This window comes from Arvicanthis niloticus, unplaced genomic scaffold (assembly GCF_011762505.2).
Source record: "Arvicanthis niloticus isolate mArvNil1 unplaced genomic scaffold, mArvNil1.pat.X pat_scaffold_257_arrow_ctg1, whole genome shotgun sequence".
Taxonomy (NCBI): domain Eukaryota; kingdom Metazoa; phylum Chordata; class Mammalia; order Rodentia; family Muridae; genus Arvicanthis; species Arvicanthis niloticus.
In genome coordinates, this window is record NW_023045922.1 from 50875 (window position 1) to 70560 (window position 19686).

The 19686-nt window shown below is 42.0% G+C and overlaps 1 long non-coding RNA gene across 1 annotated transcript; it reads left to right on the top strand.

Moving 5' to 3' along the window:
- The first annotated feature begins 2456 nt into the window (after positions 1–2456).
- Positions 2457–6137, top strand: LOC143433760 (uncharacterized). The gene is made up of 3 exons (XR_013070265.1): positions 2457–2670; positions 2804–3020; positions 3334–6137. It is a non-coding gene; the product is annotated as an uncharacterized LOC143433760 (long non-coding RNA).
- The last annotated feature ends 13549 nt before the right edge of the window (positions 6138–19686 follow it).

Consider the following 19686-nt stretch of genomic DNA (forward strand, 5'->3'; position numbering starts at 1 on the left):
TAAGCCTCTGAAACTGAGCAAGCTCCCGATTAAATGCTTTCCTTTACGACTTGCCATGGTTATGCCATCTCTTCACAGCTGTAGACCGGTGACTAAGACAATTAATGATGCCCTTCCTCCACTGTTTCACTTATTTCAGGGATTTCTTTTAATAAATTGTCACTTCATCTATAGACTTGGGAATACAGATCTAAGGATGACAATTATGACAGCTACCTGGCAGACATAATTACATCCATTGTCCAGTGTATCACATACCATTGCATAACTTGGTACTCTATAATAATAACCATCATTCACTTTGTTTAGGCGTCTTTGATGGGGGCAGGCCACCAGGGAAACTCATCTACGTTCTCTGCAGTGGCAGCTCTACCCAAGGCTGGTGCTTCTAATAAGGTGTGCATATAACTTAGAGGCTCATACTTGCTGTCAGCTTGGGACCTCAGGCAGACCTGAAGTACAGGCCAAGACTATGATGACAAGATATTCCAAGGTGAATATCCAAGAGAAATGTGTGGAAGCTATGTGTTTCTTTATGGCCAAGTTCATAATTCACTGGCTTTGGCCACACTATTATTTGAGGTGATCATGACCACCCTTCCTAAAAACCTCAAGGATGGCAGCTGGAACATGTGGAAAGAGGCTGTTCCCATGGAAGCAGTCCAGGAACCAATGGAACTGGAACAACTGGCCAGGTATAATCTTCAAAGGCCCACTGCTGCTTTAACAAGCTCAGAGAGTGCATATTGAAATGGTAGGCAACACGTGGGAGTTCTGGTGTGGAGGAAGAGGGGATCGGAGATATCAGGAGGTGCAAAGAGATCCTGCTACAGTAAGCCAGACAGTCAAGCATGGTCTTCTGGCTAAGTTCACCCAGGGGCCAAAACTTGGGATGTTATCAGCTTATGCTTTTTTTTTTTTTTAAAGATTTATTTATTTTATGTATATGAGTACACTGCGGCTGTCTTCAGACACACCAGAAGAGGGCATTAGATCCTATTACAGATGGTTGTGAGCCACCATTTGGATGCTGGGAATTGAACTCAGGACCTTCGTAAGAGCAGTCAGTGCTCTTAACCTCTGAGCCCTCTCTCCATTCCCTCATGCTTTTATAGACACTATGGGGTTTAGGATCCAGTGCTATCACTTCAGGCCAGGTACCCAGTACTGTGGCCAGATACCCAGTACTACTTCATGACCTTTCTATCATCTGGTACAGACAAAACACAGATGTTCCACATTGTTATTTCTTCCCTTTTAAACGATGTACAGAATATTGTACGCACAGCCAATAAAAGCTCAATGCAATACGTGTTGCAACTAGGACAGTCAGTCCTAAGGCAGGTGCAAAGCATGGGAGGAACACCATGCTTCTGGTGTCTGCAAAAACTCACTTAAGAATCTTAAGGCACCTGAAGAGCATTTCTGACCCAGCATGTGCTGCCACCTGCCTGAACTCACTTCTCTTGATGACTTAAGTGGGTTCATTTTGCATTTACACAGAAAAAAAAAAATTTGTTCATGGATGTCTAAGGGGTGTGCAACACAGAGTTTTTATTTTCCACCTCAACCCTAGTAACAGCCAAAGTTGCTGATAACCACTGAGTTTTTGAGAGCCGTGATGTTCAATAATGTTTGTGGGCTGTGACCTGCCTCTCACCACGATGTCCTGGTGACATTCTGTCCTAGAGATGATAATGTGAAGCTCAAGCTTTAGTTTAACTGAATACCCGGGGTGCACTGCCTCCTCGTGCTGTGGGTGATGTTGCCATTGCAGACCTTTGATTACAAAAAGAACATGATTTTTAACCTTTTAAGTCCAGCTGGGAAAATCTGCACTGTTTAATTCTTAGAAAGCACACAAAACGAACTGAACCTCAAGAAACACACTATCTTCAGGAGAATCTCTTCCTAAAATAAAGACCATGGAAAAGACCATACAACATCTGTGCTTGTTCTGATGCAATGGGATCACTAAGTAGACAAAAGTTCTACCTTTGCCACATAGAGCCAATCTGATGTCTAGCAGGAGTGGGTTCTTCTTAAGGAAAAGACTTGCCTTTGTCTTTAAAGCAAGTAATTGTTTTACAAAATAAATATCATATTCTTTCACACACATTCCCCAACCCCTTTACTGGGAAGTTCTGATTTTAGTGAAGTTTCTTCAATTGAGGACCTCTTCATACCATCAGTTGCCTTCTCCCCATCTTCCTTGCTTTAGATTAACATGAGACAGAGCCATATTCTTTACAGTCATTCCTACACTAACAAGCTTGATTAAAAGCCCCCAACTTGCCCTGTGGTGCTATGGACCATCCAGCTCAGACGAAACCCATTAAACAACCGTGTGTAGTCAAGACAGAGTTCTGCCCCCCACAGGAAGCTGAAGATACTTCAGTACCTTGTCTTCTTCATTGTCCCTTTTTTAATCTTACCTCAGCTCCTCGTGGTCATTGGATGTCAGCTCTGGAAGATGCCTCAGAGATACTTCCTCCAATTCATTTGTCTGGAGATAGACTGAACCCAGATCTAAATCTCATGGTCTCCTTAAAAGCCTACATTATTCCAAGGTGTCCTTCAGTCCTGAGAATCGAGGAACGTCTTGGTTTAAGTAGGTAGAATCTGAGAACAGCTGCACAAGCAAGACCAGCTCACTGGCAATGAGGGGAGGTGAGTGAGCCAGGTAGCAACAGGAGCAGAGGTCTGGCTCTCTTCACCTGCAGATAAGGAGGTGTCTGATCTGCCGATTCCTTATCTGGTAGGAGATATCATTCACACTCAGGGGTGTCTGTTCTTGTAATAGGGAGGTTTGGATCCTGTTAACTCCTGATTCAACACACACGACTGAAGCAAGACTCTGGAACAATGCTCCAACATAATGCTGTGACTCTCCAGGGATGGAGACTCTGGATTCCCATGCTATCACAACGCAGAGCTCTGAGAAGACAGACCAAGGAGAGCCCCGGGAGCCAGTCTATGGAAGCACTGGGGCCTGAATGAAATTCCAGGTTTCATGCTAAGTATGTTAAGTGATGTGTCTTAGGAGAAATGACAGGCTTTGCGCTCTCTCTCTCTCTCTCTCTCTCTCTCTCTCTCTCTCTCTCTCTCTGTGTGTGTGTGTGTGTGTGTGTGTTTCTTGGTGTCTATATGAATGTTTTCAATGCTTCATACTTGAAGATAAGAAAAAGAGTATATTGAATATGACAGACATCATAGTCACTGGTTTTCTATGAAGAGCAAAGCACATTTGGAAAATAAAAGCATGGCAGCTGAATTAGGGGATCTGTCTCAGCTATAACTGCTGATTCCTGCCTGTGTTTTATGCTTTACCAGGGTGGATGACTGAAGAACCTGGACCTGCCATCCTCTAGAAAGGCTGCACTCCTCCCACTCCAGGCCCCCTTGATCTTCATCTACAACTCCATCAACCCATCTGCCAATGCCAGTACTGGTTCACTTCTCAGTTCCCTGAGATCCCCAGAGCTTTTCACAAACCTCAAACTCCCCAACCCAACTCTTTGCTTTTAGCAACTACAACAAAATCTGAAAGTCATCTCATAGCAAGTTGTGAGGATGTTGAAGCCTCAGGATTCCATTTTCTGTTTAACAACCTAAAAGAACACAGAGAGGAGATGTTCCAGTCCCCAGGTCCAGGCTTCTTGAATTACCTGAAAAGAAAGAATGTGGCTACTGCTGACTAGTCTCTCTCTCTCTCTCTCTCTCTCTCTCTCTCTCTCTCTCTCTCTCTCTCTCTCTCTCGTTTTTTGTTTTGGCATTATTGTTTGGTGGTCTATCAAAGACCTTTGAATTGCATTATATTCTAATGGTAGGAGGGATGAGGTGGGGAAAGAGAGAAAAGAGAAAAGATGTGGGTCTCAGAGCTGTCCAAAACTGAGATCTGAAACTGTTTCTGAGGTCCATAGTGACAGCTGAAGAATGTAATGCCAAGACAGATTCTGATTGCAACCTCGGTGGGAACTGGTTTGTTTTAGCTCATTTTCCATCTTGTCATTTGTTTTGGTTAGGGTTTTATTGCTGTGAAGAGACACCATGACCCAAGTAACTCTCATAAAGAAAACCATTTAATAGGGACTGGCTTACAGTTTCAGAGGTTTAGTCCATTATCATCATGGCAGGAAGCATGGCAGAGTGCAGGCAGACATGGTGCTGGAGAAGGAGCTGAGAGTTCTGCATCTTGATCTGACTGCAGCCAGGAGAGACTGTCTTCCAGGGAGTTAGGAGGAGGGTCTCAAAGCCCACCCTGACAGTGGCACACTTCCTCCAACAAGGCCACACCTCCTAATAGTGCTGCTCCCTGGGCCAAGCCTATTCTACGTGCCACATCATTAAACAGAAATCAGGGTTGTGATGAGTTGGAGGAAGAAGAATGGCAGGAGCTGTGGCCACACTGTACTACTCACTTCCTTCTGGACATCGGGAGGCATTCAAGTGGCAACAGGGCTGTAGGGTATTGAGTAATTTGCAAAAAGGACTCAAACAAGCTTGGCCCACTCTAAAGTTTCATTTAGTGTGGGATTTGACTTCTGAATACTGAACTAAAAGTCTGCCTGGGAACAGACAGCAGGCTAAGATGCTGATACCTGGGATCAGTTCCTAGAAATCCACTCACTTATGTCAAGCAGGTGAAAAAAACAATCATTTTGTTGTGACCCTAGAGTTTTGACTATCAGGCCCGTCTGTCCCAGTTCATCTTTCCTCGGTTCTCACCAGTCCCATGCTCATGACCTTCTAAACTGACCCCAGCATACTCTGTTTATACTCTGCCAAGGGTCTTGAGGCCACTTGCTAATATTCTTCCTGTCTGAAATTTCTTGAGTCAGGCCAACATAATCTACATTGCCCTCAGCACTACTGTCTTCCACATTCCTACTAGGATTGCCCGTTAAGCTCCACTTAAGAGTTCAACTTCTTTCCTAATCCAAAGTCCCAAAATCCACATTCCACTAAGAAACATGGTCAAGCCTGTCACAGCAATACTCCAGTCCCAGGTACCAACTTCTGTCTTGGTGAGTGTTTCTCTGGCTATGAAGAGACACCATGACCATAGCAACTCTTATAAAGAAAAACATTTAGTTGGGGCTGGCTTACAGTTTCAAAACCTTAATCCATTATCACCGTGATAAGATTCGTTACAGCATGCAGGCAGACATGGTGCAGAAGAAGTAGCTGAGAGTTCTACATCTGGATTGGCAGGCAGCAGCAGAGAGACACTGGGATTGGCTTGAGTATTTATAATCCCAAATCCACCCCCATTGTCACACTTCCTCCAACAATGCTATACCTACTCCAATAAGGCCATACCTTTTAATATTGTTAATCCCTGGGGACAAAGCATCCAAATCTTTGACCCTAAGAGGGGCATTCTTATTCAAACCACCATAGGAGGTATGGCCTTGTTGGAGAAAGTGTGTCATTGGGGGTGGGATTTCAAGCTTTAAAAGCACAGGCCAGGCCCAGTTTCTCTCTCTTGTCCTGCTGCCTACAGATCTCCAACACCATGTCTGCCTTCATGTCACAATGCCCCTGCCATGATGATAATAGATCAAACCTCTGAAACTGTACACAAGCCCCAATTAAATACTTCCTTTTATAAGAATTGCCTTGGTCATGTGTCTCTTCACAGCAACAGAACACTAAGATAGACACTGAGGACATAAGAATGGAATAAGGCTGCACATGTGTGTACCGATGCTGACTCAGTGACATGGTTTCTTCCTTGTCCTGGGAGGGCCTTTTCACAAGACTTTCAACACGTGCTTCAGCACCATGATTTCTTTCCTTCAGTTATGCCCCACATCATAATGCTTCCACTGATTTCTAATAGTGCCATCAGCTCAGCCAAGCCTTTTGACTCATGAGCCTTGGTGAGACATTCAATATCAAAACCATAAAAATCTGTCTATGTAGGATCACTGTTTCATAGTTATACATCTGTATATGCTGAGCATGGTGGTGTATGCCTATACTTCTCAAACTTGGGAGGCTGAAACAAAAGGGCACAAGTTCCAGGGTCTTACTAGACCCTGTGCCATATTAAACAAAATATATACATATATAAATACTATACACCAAGAACTGTGCTAAGTAATTTTGCATAGATACTTCATCCTAATCCTTAGGGGAAACCTCAAAGGCAGTTAATGATATTGTCTATATTTTAGAAATGAGGGAATAGAAATGATTAAGGGTTTGCATTGTGGTATATTTGGTCACACTGTAAACACCGAGATTGAGTTGTTTATTGGAAAAACCTGTTTCTAGTTATGGTTTGGCTCAGCCTTTGAACACACCTTTAATCCTTCTGGCTGGAACAGAAATACCCTTAGTACACACCTTTAATCCCAAACAATGAAAGTAAAGTTAGCTTGTAGAAGGAAGCATCCATGTTTGAAAGTGATGCCTAATTGAGTGGCAAACAAAGTGCCAAATCAGAAAAAGATTTGACAGAACAGAACATGCCCAACTCTCAGGAGAACAGAGAAAAAAGAGAGGCTATTTAAGAGAGAACAGCACAGAGAAAGGGAGGGCAGTTTTACTAGGACAGTTGTACAGAGGCAGGTTGCAGAGAGAGAGAACAAGCTACACACAGGTAAGACAGAATAAGCCAGAGAATGACAAGAAGCTAGAAGATTAGAACAGATTGCCAGAGTTAGTTTGTTGCCAAGCAGAGTAATTCAGGAGAAGCCAAGAGAAGCCAGATTGAATCAGTCAGCTTGGAGAGGAATTTGAGCCAGGACAGCTGCATTAAACCAGCCAGCCAGGGATCAAAAGGACTAGAAAGGGTAAGCTTATTCAGCTTATTTCAGCAACAAGTCTGAGGCTGAAAACATTCTCGGTCTAGATAACATTGTACAGAGGCTAGAAGCTACAGGGACTAGGCATAGATTAGCAGACCGAGGCAGCAAGCTTCCAAGATGATTACATCAGGTGAATGAAAGATGTTTGTACAGATTTAAACAATTCAACCATCACTGTGAAGCTGATAATAGAACATAGGTTGAAATGGAGGGAGTCTGATTCCAGAGTTGAAGACTCCCTATTTTGTTTTTAATTATTTCTTTATAAAACTTAACTTGGAAATATTTGAGGATTTTTTTCCTGGGTATCTAACTCTCATTTTAGAAACCGAAACTGAGGGCTTGTGTGATGTAACCAGTGAGTAAAACCAGAAAACTTGAGTTCCATCCTTGAGACCTTTATGGGAGAAGAAGAAAACCAATTCCCACAAGTTGTCTTCTGATCCCTACAGGAGCATTTTGATATGTATTAGACCAGCACATACACACAAAATAAATAAATACATACATGGATATTAAACATTTCATGGCTAGAGAGATGGCTCAGTAATTAAGAACATGTTCTTTCTTGCAGATAATCTGAGTTCATGTTGGACAACTCACAACCACCTATAATATACACTTAATTAAAAACTTTACTTTGTGTTCCAGAGTTTTGTGAGAGACCAAATTTTTGGGTTCAGAATCCATCTTAGAGAACCTGACCTAAGTCTGAACTCAAGTAAACTAACAAGCCAGTACCTAGTTCCAGTTTCTAGGCTACCCCCCAACAAGACCTGAGTCTCCCTCCAGGTTACCCTCCCCAACAAATCCAGCATCTAACACCAGTCTCTAGGTTATTCTCCCAACAAATCTGGACCCCTAGGTTACAAGCCCGCCCCTGCCTAAAAACCACCAATCAGGAGTAAAGCAGAAGTTAAGTTTATGGTTTGGCTCCTAGCATCAAACAGTTATGCTAAAGGCAGTAACTCCCAATTAGATGCTTGCCAGGCTAAAAACACTCACTCCCCGACATTTTCAATATGTCCCTGTTGGGGGCCGACTTTTAGCAGAAAGCGGCTATCAGCTTTGCAGCCATCTTGAGCCATATACCCTGACATGAGACTTGGATTACAATAGCCTACAACAGCTGAGAACACTCCGATAATCTTGGTTTAGATACCTTGAGATTAAAGGTGTGTGAGATTAAAGGTGTGTGACTTAATAGTATACTTAGAAGTATAGAGATCAGAGTTAGAGACAAGACCCAAGGGCATGATTAAAGGTGTAACTTAGAGGCGTGGCTTAGAAGTCAGACTATAAAAGACAGAACCAGAGATCAGAGAATATAGACGGAGATCAGAGAATACAAGGGATCATCAGAGACGAATCTCAGACATTAGGTAAAATCTGGCCTCACCCTCGCTCTTGCTGAACCCCTGACCTGCAGACCGGAGGGGTAGCTTGGGCCGGGATACAGTGGCCGCCCAAACGTGGGTCGGCCCCGGCCTCAACATTTTGCCTGGGCTGCAATATTTATTTTGGCCGCCCCAACTTGGGGCTAGTGCGGTCCCCAACATTATTTTGGCGCCTAATGTGGGGCTAGTGTGGACCCCAACATTATTTTGGTGCCCGAACGTGAGGCAGCAAGAACGAGAGACCCAGTGACGGACTTTACTGGAAGAAGGATCTGTTGATTGTCGCAGGAATCTGCCTGGTCGAGAAAGGTAAGGAAATGGGACAAGAAATTAGTCAGCCTGAATTCAACTCTCTGTTTTGGTTTTGTTGTTTGCTGCTCACATGTGTTAATTTTCTGCTTTTGTTCTTGAATGCTGTCTTTTTTGTTCAAAATAAAAGGAAGCGTAAGTTAGAATCCAAAATACAACCAAAGGTTGTTGACAATTTGTCAGAGCCAGATTGTGCTGACCAAGAGAAAGAGGAAGTCAAATTTTATGATGCTGAAATGCCCCCTCCCTATGCACCTCCACCTCCAAGTGCTCCCCCAATGGAGATGGTGGTTATAGATCCCATAAGGGAGTTACAGGAAAAAATATCTGTTCTTAAACAACAAATAGTTAGAAAAAGAGTATCAGGATTTAATTAATCAGCTACAAAAATTAAAGACAGGAAAGATGTCTCAAGAGGTAAACTGTGAAAATCCCCTGGCTCCTTGCATTCCTCAACCAGGAATCCAAAGGCAGTCCCTATCACCTAGCTTAAGATTAGCCACAGATCAGCCAGAGGAGGGAAAGGCTGAGGCTTTCCCTGTATCTGAGACTAGAGACAATCAAGGAGTTGCTTGGAGACATCACACAGGTTTTAATTTTCAAATTATTAAGGAATTAAAAAATGCAGTATCTCAATACGGTGCCACTGCTCCTTTTACTCTTGCAATTTTAGACTCTGCCGCAGAGGAGTGGCTGACTCCTAGTGATTGGAATACGTTAGCGAGAGCAGTTCTTACTGGTGGAGACTATTTAATTTGGAAATCAGAGTATCATGAGAATTGCAAAGAAACAGCTAGGAGAAATATTCAGGCAGGTAATGGTTGGTCCTTTGATGCCTTAGTAGGATTTTTGCTTCTAGTGATAACCAGATGCAATATGACCCAGGTTTATTTGCTCAAATTCAAAATGCAGCCATGAAGGCTTGGCGTAAACTTCCGGTAAAGGGAGACCCTGGTGCATCTTTAACAACAGTCAGGCAAGGGCCTGATGAGCGATTTTCTGACTTTGTTCATAGATTAATGACAACAGCAGGAAGGATTTTTGGTAATGCAGAGGCAGGTGTAGATTATGTGAAACAACTTGCATATGAAAATGCTAATCCTGCCTGCCAAGAGGCCATTAGACCTTATAGGAAAAAGACAGACCTTATGGGGTACATCAGACTTTGTTGTGACATAGGTCCCTCTTACCAACAGGGCTTAGCTATGGCGGCTGCTATGCAAGGAAAATCAGTAAGAGATTTTTTGGCAAGTAAAGACAGAAAGGCATGTTTTAAATGTGGTTAAGCCTGGACACTTTGCAAGAGATTGCAAAGTAGAAAATGAGTTAAGCCAGAGACAGCCCAGAAAACAGCCTGGGCTCTGCCCAATTTGCAAACGTGGAAGGCATTGGGCTAGTGATTGTAGGTCTAAACAAGACGCACAAGGTAATACCCTTTCCCATAATCAGGGAAACGGGAACAGGGGCCAGCTCCAGACCCCGAACCAACCGACGCAAGCCAAAACAGGCTTATGGAGCAGTCAGTGTCCTACCAGCGAACACCAGTCCCTTTCTGAACTTAGTCGAGCAACACCAGGAAGCACAGGACTAGACCTCAGTTCTGCCACCCACACAGTATTAACCCCAGAAATGGGACCTCAGGCCTTACCCACTGGAGTGTTTGGACCGCTCTATCCAAATGTGTTTGGCCTGATAGTGGGAAGAAGCAGTGCTACTATTCAGGGACTACAAATTTTTCCTGGAGTTATAGATAATGATTATCAGGGTGAGATTAAAGTAATGGCACAGGCAATTCAAAACATAGTCACCATTCCTACAGGAAAGAGGATAGCTCAACTATTGTTACTTCCATTGTACCCTACTAATCACAAATATAAGAATCCTAAAAGAGGGGATCAAGGTTTTGGTTCCTTTGATGCATACTGGGTACAGCCTATAGTTAAACAAAAGCCTATGATGACAATCTGGCTAGATGGAAAGGCATTTCAAGGCTTGGTTGACACAGGAGCTGATGTGACTATCCTAAAACAAAGTGATTGGCCTGCTACCTGGCCTCTGACCCCAATCTTAACCAATTTAAGGGGTATTGGCCAAAGTCAAAATCCACTACAAAGCTCTAAGGTGCTAACGTGGAAAGATAAAGAAGGAAATACAGGAAATATACAACCCTATGTCATCTCAGGCCTTCCCATTAATCTCTGGGGCAGAGATCTGTTATCCCAGTTGGGATTGATTATGTGCAGCCCTAATGAAGTAATCATGGCTCAAATGGTAAACTCTGAGCCTTCCCCAGACAAAGGATTAGGAAAAGGTGAAGATGGAATTATTCACCCTACTGAGGTTTATGGTAACAATGAAAGAAGAGGCTTGGGGTATTTTTGATGGGGGCTACTGATTCAGCTGCACCCCTAGGACGTTGTGCGGATCCCATCACCTGGAAAGGGGACTCTCCCGTCTGGGTGGATCAGTGGTCCCTAACCACCGAAAAATTACAAGCTGCCCAGTTGCTAGTGCAGGAGCAATTACAGGCAGGACATTTAGAAGAGAGTAACTCTCCCTGGAACACCCCAATATTTGTCATTAGGAAAAAGTCAGGAAAGTGGAGATTGCTGCAAGACTTGAGGGCTGTTAATGCAACCATGATTAAAATGGGAGCCTTACAACCTGGGCTGCCCACACCGGTGGCCATACCTGTAGGTTATTATAAAATAGTTATAGATTTAAAAGACTGTTTTTTTAATACCCCCTTGCATCCTAATGATAGAAAACGTTTTGCTTTCAGTGTTCCCTCTATAAACTTTAGGGAACCTATGAAAAGATATCAATGGAAGGTCTTGCCTCAGGGTATGGCTAACAGTCCTACCTTGTGCCAAAAGTTTGTGGCTTCTGCCATAGAGGGTGTTAGAAACATGTGGAAGCAAATCTACATGATTCATTTCATGGATGATATTTTGAAAGCTGGAAAAGATGGAAAACAGGTACTCCAGTGCTTTGATGATCTTAGAATAGCTTTACAGACTGCAGGGTTACAAATAGCACCAGAAAAGGTGCAATTACAAGACCCATATACCTATTTAGGATTTCAGATTAATGGCCCACGTATTATTAATAGTAAAGCCACACTGAGGACTGATTCTCTTAAGACACTTAATGATTTTCAAAAACTATTGGGAGATATTAATTGGCTACGACCATATTTAAAACTTACAACAGGAGAATTGAAGCCTCTCTTTGATATTCTCAAGGGAGATCCTGACCCTAAATCTGGCAGGGCTCTAACAGAGGAGAGTAGAAAAGCCTTACAGAAGGTAGAGAATGCTATTTCATCTCAATTTGTAACTCATATTAATTATTCTAAGCCTTTATATTTTCTTATTTTTAACACAAAATTAACTCCTACTGCAGTTTTTTTGGCAAACTGCACCCATATTATGGGTTCATCTTCCCTCATCCCCCAAGAAAGTTCTTAATCCATACTATGCAGCTGTAGCAGATATAATTATGTTAGGCAGAGATAACAGTCAAAAATATTTTGGAAAAGATCCTGATATCATAGTACAACCCTATACAAGGCATCAGGTTGATTGGCTTATGCAGAATTCTGAAGTCTGGCCTATTGCATGTGCTTCATTTGCTGGTCAGTTAGATAATCATTATCCACCAGATAAATTGGTTCAGTTTTGTAATTATCATGAATTTGTTTTTCCATCTTGTACTGCACATGAATCTATCAAGGAAGCATTGCTAGTTTTCACTAATGGTTCCTCATCAGGAACAGCTGCTTATACCTTTAAGGATCAAGTAATCTCTTTTGCTACATCATCTGTATCAGCTCAATTGGTTGAATTACATGCTGTTATTGCGGTGTTTCAAGCATTTCCAAATCAAACTATTAATATTTATACAGATAGCTCATATATAGCTCAGTCTATCCCTCTGCTAGAAACTGCTGCACAAATAAAGCATTCCTCAGAAGCAGCTGATTTGTTTTTACAGTGCCAACAATTAATTTTGAGGAGAAAGTGTAAATTCTTTATAGGACACCTGAGAGCCCACACTGGGCTACCAGGTCCTCTCTCTGAAGGAAATACCAAGGCAGACCTAGCTACTCGAATAGCTGCAGTTACTTTATCAGATTCGCAATCTAACTTGGATAAGGCCATAAAGGCTCATGAATTACATCACCTTAATTCTAAAACTTTAAAAGGTATGTTTAAAATTACCAGAGAACAAGCTAGACAAATTGTCAAACAATGTCAATCATGTGTTAAACTTTTACCAGTTCCTCATTTGGGTGTAAATCCAAAGGGACTGATACCAAACAGTATCTGGCAAATGGATGTTACTCATTATAATGAATTTGGCAAGCAAAAATATATACATGTATGTGTAGACACATATAGTGGTTTCATTTATGCAACATTACAAACTGGAGAAGCAAGCAAGCATGTGATTGCTCATATGCTTGCTACAATCGCTGTATTGGGTGTGCCTAAACAGATAAAAACTGACAATGGCCCAGGTTATACAAGCTCCAGTTTCCACCAATTTTGTGAGAAATTGGGAATACTACATAAAACGGGTATTCCATATAATCCACAGGGCCAAGGTATAGTAGAAAGGGCACATCAAACCATTAAATGTCAATTTGAAAAAATTAAAAAGGGGGAATGGAACCCTACCAAGGGATCCCCCAGAAATATCCTTCATCATGCACTCTTCATTTTAAATTTTTTAAATTTGGATTCTGAAGGAAAATCTGCTGCAGATACAATCTGGCATCCTGATACCAAAAAGAATTTTGCAACAGTCCTCTGGAAAGACCCATTAACTGGAACCTGGAATGGGCCAGATCCAGTGCTTATCTGGGGAAGAGGTTCTGATTGCATATATTCCCAAACTGCAGATGCTGCACGTTGGCTGCCAGAGAGACTGATTAAACAAATAGACAACAATAACAAATCCAGGGAGGAGAAACCCCTGAGAAGCGTATTTTTTCTTCACAGGAAACATAAAGATGCTTCACAATTGCCTTCAAACTGGAACAGATCAACGAGTAAACCTGACTTGGGAAGTTATCAGTGCTGAAGAAGACATCACCACCCATATCTCCAGGGTGGCTCTATTGGACTCTTGATTCCCTGACTTATGATTTAGTAGGGAACTAGATTGTTTTAGATTTAGTGGGAATTTAGATTGTTTAGACCCAGGAGAAAACCCACTACCACAGTTACTATAGCTGTTTTTTGGGTTTGAGATTGACTAGAGCAGGAACAGGGATTTCCTTAGTTTTCTTTAGATCAAAGCTATGATCAGTTTTGTACTTCTATAGATTTAGATTCTGATATAAGACATTTATAAACAGAATAGAAGAGGCTTACACTTTTTACTCCTCTGATAGAGGGGGTTATATGTTGCCCTTTAAAAAGAGTGTTGCTATCATACTAACTATTCAGGCGTTTTTAAGTCTCTTGTCTTTTGGGTCCATGCGGTTCAACAAACTGATGGCTTTTGTATGAGATGCTATTCAAATGAAACCCACACAGGTCCATTGTTACAGGCTGGAAGTAAGGGATTGCAAAACCTCTGTCATCAAGACTAATGAGGTATATCCCCTAACTTACGCGCTAAGCCGGATAGTCAGTGACGGGTAAGAGAGCATACCGAGACCCTTGCCCCTAAAAGAAGGGAGGCCTCACCATCCTAAGACAGGAGCTCAACCAATGGCTGTTGAGTATCCAAGGATGGGAAAGGGAGGCTGGGGTCCTTTGTTCCAACCTAGGACAGGCACGGTTTCCGTAAGTTTTCCCAGCCTTCCCTTTTAATAAAAAATTCAAAAAGGGGGACCTGTTGGGGGCCGACTTTTAGCAGAAAGCGGCTATCAGCTTTGCAGCCATCTTGAGCCATATACCCTGACATGAGACTTGGATTACAATAGCCTACAACAGCTGAGAACACTCCGATAATCTTGGTTTAGATACCTTGAGATTAAAGGTGTGTGAGATTAAAGGTGTGTGACTTAATAGTATACTTAGAAGTATAGAGATCAGAGTTAGAGACAAGACCCAAGGGCATGATTAAAGGTATAACTTAGAGGCGTGGCTTAGAAGTCAGACTATAAAAGACAGAACCAGAGATCAGAGAAAATAGACGGAGATCAGAGAATACAAGGGATCATCAGAGACGAATCTCAGACATTAGGTAAAATCTGGCCTCACCCTCGCTCTTGCTGAACGCCCGACCTGCAGACCGGAGCGGCAGCTTGGGCCGGGATACAGTGGCCACCCAAACGTGGGTCGGCCCAGGCCTCAACATTTTGCCTGGGCTGCAATATTTATTTTGGCCGCCCCAACTTGGGGCTAGTGCGGTCCCCAACATTATGTCCCAGTGAATGCTCAGGGCTTTTACTCCACCAAAACTGTCCTGTGGGTTGGCAGTGGGTTGAACACAAGCTCAAGCCTGAATAAAGAGACCCTAATGTGATTGCATTGGATTCGGTTTCTTGGTGGTCTTTTAGAGTTCATGAATATTTCGGCACAACCCTTTGGGATATTTGACTCCAGCATATACATTCTCTTATTCCATTGATGTAAGAACTGTGCTTCTGTGTTGAGATTATATATTCTCTTGACTGTTTTCTTTCACTGAGTTACATGGAATAGGTTGCTAAATCACTTTCTTGTTTAGAAGCTTCATTTCTAATGTACATTTCTTGCTTAATGTATTAATTTAAAACTATGTGATGATGTGACTACAATGTTCCACTGCTATATTATTGAACAATACTTCTAAAGATAATAATATAACCAATCTCCACTCACCTACATGTATGGACTCTAGCCAATGTTTTAGGAAGCAAAGACAGGTAGCAAAAATATTTATTTGGATAGTGATATGAGATCATGAACATGAAAATTCAAACACCCTGGCTCTCCTTCAAGTGTAACTGTTCTGTCATAATCAGTAATCTATCTACAAAACTTCTGAGGAGGGGCTGGAGAGACGGCTCAGCAGTTAAAAGCACTGGTTCCTCTTCTAGAGGACCCAGGTTTCATTCCCAGCACCCACATGGCAGCTCACAACTGCCTGTAACTTCAGTTCTAGGGAATCCTACACCTTCATACAGACAAAACACCAATGAAAGTGAAATAAAAATAAACAAAAACAAAACAAAACTTCCGAGGACAGCTGTTGGTGCCTTAATACATGCCCTTGCCACTTTGTGATCCTGGGGTCCAAGTTCACAAACTCCAGCCCAAGTGTTCCCAGAGATTCCTCAGCCTGGGAGGGTGAGCAAGATGAACTGTGAACTGTTTAATTTTAGATTCCATTGCCCTCAGAGCCTGGGACAAATCTCTTAAACAAAACAGTTATTTAATGCTAACAACTCCACGAACAAGGTCTCCTTGAAATCCAGTTTACTTGACCATCAACACACAGGCAGGAGCAGTCTGGAAGCGCTTGGTTTCATGCTTGTGACACTCCCTGGGCACACTAGGCATGTCATAACAACCTCGTAAATGCCCCCCCCCCCCCCCCCGTGTTTCTTAGCCCTTAATTAAGATCTTGCAGAGTTTACAATATGATGATGAGTCACTCAAAGATGAATGGGGCTTTTGTCAGGACACAGCTCAACCTTCTCATAGAGAGCTGATGGTTCCATGTAGTTGGAGAAAATACTGTCTCCAGGGAATCCCTTAAACTTCTAAAGCAGACAATCTCAGACTTCTAGTCTCTACAATTATGTGGGGAAAGTTTCTGTTGTTTAAACCACCCAGTTTCTGGCCCTCTGTTACTGAGCCTAAATAGTCTAATTAATACATTACACAGATAGATGTCCTCCTATTTATAAAGGCGTGACTCCTGTTGTGGGTGTTATCTTAGTTTTATCAGGACAAGATTCCTTCATAAGTAAAGGACCGTCTGTACATTTACTTTTCATGAAGAATGGTTTCTCTAAATTGTCCTCCCTGTTGGCTGTAGCTGGACTCACACATTTAGGTAGGGGTTGGGTTATGAGTCAGCTTTGGGCTGATAAAGGTGTGGATGGCTGGGCTTGTTTCCACATGTCTTTCATCCTGCTTGTGGGTACCTAACATACTCATGGGGGAGACAGAAGCCCAACACATTAACCACTGACACATGAGCCTGTATCCTATCCACTGTTATCTTATTGGCCACAACAATTAAAGTAGTCAAACTCAGAGTTGGAAAATATACACTACCTCTTCCTGGGAGGAGGCGCCACATGCTAAAAGACAATCATAAAGAGAGATGAAGACATACTGATCAGCAACCTAAAATGTGAAAATTTTACTATTAAAGGTCTTATAAACACTACAGGTGCCATTCATTTATTTAGCAATTGAGAAAAGGTGTTTGTTGAGGGTTAGGAAATGCATGGCCGGGCAGTGGTGGCGCACGCCTTTAATCCCAGCACTTGGGAGGCAGAGGCAGGCGGATTTCTGAGTTCGAAGCCAGCCTGGTCTACAGAGTAAGTTCCAGGACAGCCAGGACTACACAGAGAAACCCTGTCTCGAAAAACAAACAAACAAACAAAAAGGAAATGCATGAAGCAGACACACAGAGAAAAGGATGTTCCAAAAAGCAGAGGGTTGTCTCAGAAAGATGAAAAATCCCAGTGCATGCCTTTAAAACCCAGCACTCAGGAAGCACTCAGGAAGCAGAAGCAGGTGGATCTCGATGAGTTTGAGGCCAGTCAGGTCTACATAGAGGGTTCCGGGACAATTAGGACTATGGAGAGAGAGAGAGAGAGAGAGAGAGAGAGAGAGAGAGAGAGAGAGAGAGAGAGAGAGATAAATACATTTCATATCCTTGAGTTTACAAAAATACAGCATCTACCTTATAAAATAAAGTCTAGAAAAATATCACTGAGAAATGTAGTCTTTCCATCCCAACCTTAGCCTTTTAGCCTTCAGATAGAGAACTAATGTCTCAAGTGTGAGAACTAGAAAAAGTTAATTTGTAATGTGGAAAAGCTGAATAGGACAGGTACAGTGTTTTAGAAGGATTCAAGAGTAATTAATATTCAGTTTTATTGTACAGTTACCAGTCATTTAGTAAATTATTTTATGTACTAGCTAGAACTGTTACAGGATTTTTCAAGATAAATGAGCTCACATATCATGAATCTTAGGTCCAAGTCAACATGAGAGTCTAAATATACTTTCAGATTCATTCACAAATTATTTTCATGCTAAAATCAATCCCTTAAATAACTTCTGTTACTCTTCCCTTTCACCACCAGCTCTGGCTGATCTGTTTCTTCTGGGCATCATGGTTTGCATATAAAACACACAGTTTATGCTTTCGGGGACATGGGGTGCTTAAAGAAAAACAAAACCCAGCTAAGAAGGGATGGTTTCATCTAGGCATACTTGAGATCTTCTGAGTGGTTTTGCAAAAGCAGTCTGCTATCCATGTCTTAGAAATATCATGTAGTGCAATGACACAGTTTAGAGAACGTTGAGATTGTTTGCGATAATAAAGGTGAAAATTATGTTCACATAATTTTGAGTATTTACTAAACATTCCTAACCTGAACAGCATCAAAGGGAGGTTAAGTGCATATACTTCTAAGCAACACACATAAGTGGCCAAGGATCAGTGGATCTTCTAACAACACATGGTGGCCAAGGACCAGTGGACCCTGTGACTAAGGACCCGTGGGCCATGTAACAACACACAGTAGCCAAAGACCAGTGGGCCATGTAACAACACACAGTGGCCAAGGACAAATGGGCAGTGTAACAATACACAGAGACTAAGGACCGGTGGGCCAGTTCAACATGCAGTACTCGGTTGTACTTTCAATGTCTAGTGTAATTCCACACTTTTGTTATTTTTCTTTGTAACAATTCCCTTGAGTGGAAATAAAAGTTGCTCATTTTCCTTGTAATGTTAGGTGAGGAATCATGATTTCACAGGCTCAGGCACAGTGTATGTAGTTGCATCACACACATGGCTCACACTATGGCATAAAGTCTTCAGCTCCTGGAACAAGCATTTTCAGTTTGTTTTTCTTTAGCATCAATTTTAAATTTCAGTAAATTCAGATTGATCTTGATGTGAACATTGCAGATTTGCAAAGAGCACAGCTCTGTCTGAAGTAGAAGTGTTCATTCTGATTAACACATACATTTATTTCATTATGTCAATAGACATTGTTTTTATTTTATTAGGTGGGAACCATCCCATGAGATCTAAAGGGAAGTATGGCAGTTTTCTCCCTCTTATTTATAGAATTAAGGTCTCTCAACCAACCCAGAGTTCACTGACAGACTAGAGTGCCTGACCAGCAATCACCACTTTTGTGCTGAGATTACAGACCTGGGCCACTCTGCCTGGTATTTTATGTAGCTGTTAGATATGCAAACCCAGGTCCTTATTTTGGCAGCAAACACTTTACCAACTGAAAAATCTTCTCAGGCCCTAAAATCAATTTCTTTAAAATAAAAAAATAATTTTTATTGTATAATAATTTTATACAAGAGTTTGAAGATATGTCTCAGCAGTTAAGAGCACTGGCAGCTCCGAAAGAAGACCTGGGTTTGATTCCCAGTACCTACAGGGCAGCTCACAAACACCTGTAACTCCAGTTTCAGGAGATCTGATGCCCTCTTCTCACTTCTGTGGGTACCAGACATGCAAGTGGTATACAGATATATAAGCAGGTAAATCATTCATATACATAAAATAAAGAAAAATTTTAAAAGGTTTTAAAATAAATAAAAGGGATTTTATACATGCATGTAATGTTTTGATCAATCCCATCCCCCATTTCCACTTCTCCAATACCTTTCTCCTCCTCTCTGTTCTCTCCCAACTTCTTGCACATTTATTTTTAAACCCACTAAGTCTAATTGATACTGTCCATATGTGCATTGCTATCTACTGAAGCATGGCTAACCTTTCTTGGACCTGAAGAAACTGACTCTCCCCTTCCCACAGCCATCTTTGTGTTCAGTGCATTGTGTAGGTGCTATTTTCAGCAAGAGGGCCTTGCCTTCAGTTTGTGGAGAGCAGGCTATAATCTTGGCAATAGCCTGGGTTGTTTTAGGGTTCCCATGGGATCCCCTTTGGCCAACAATTCAATTAGATGTAATCTAATCCTGTACTGGAAGCTTCACTTGGTGACAAAA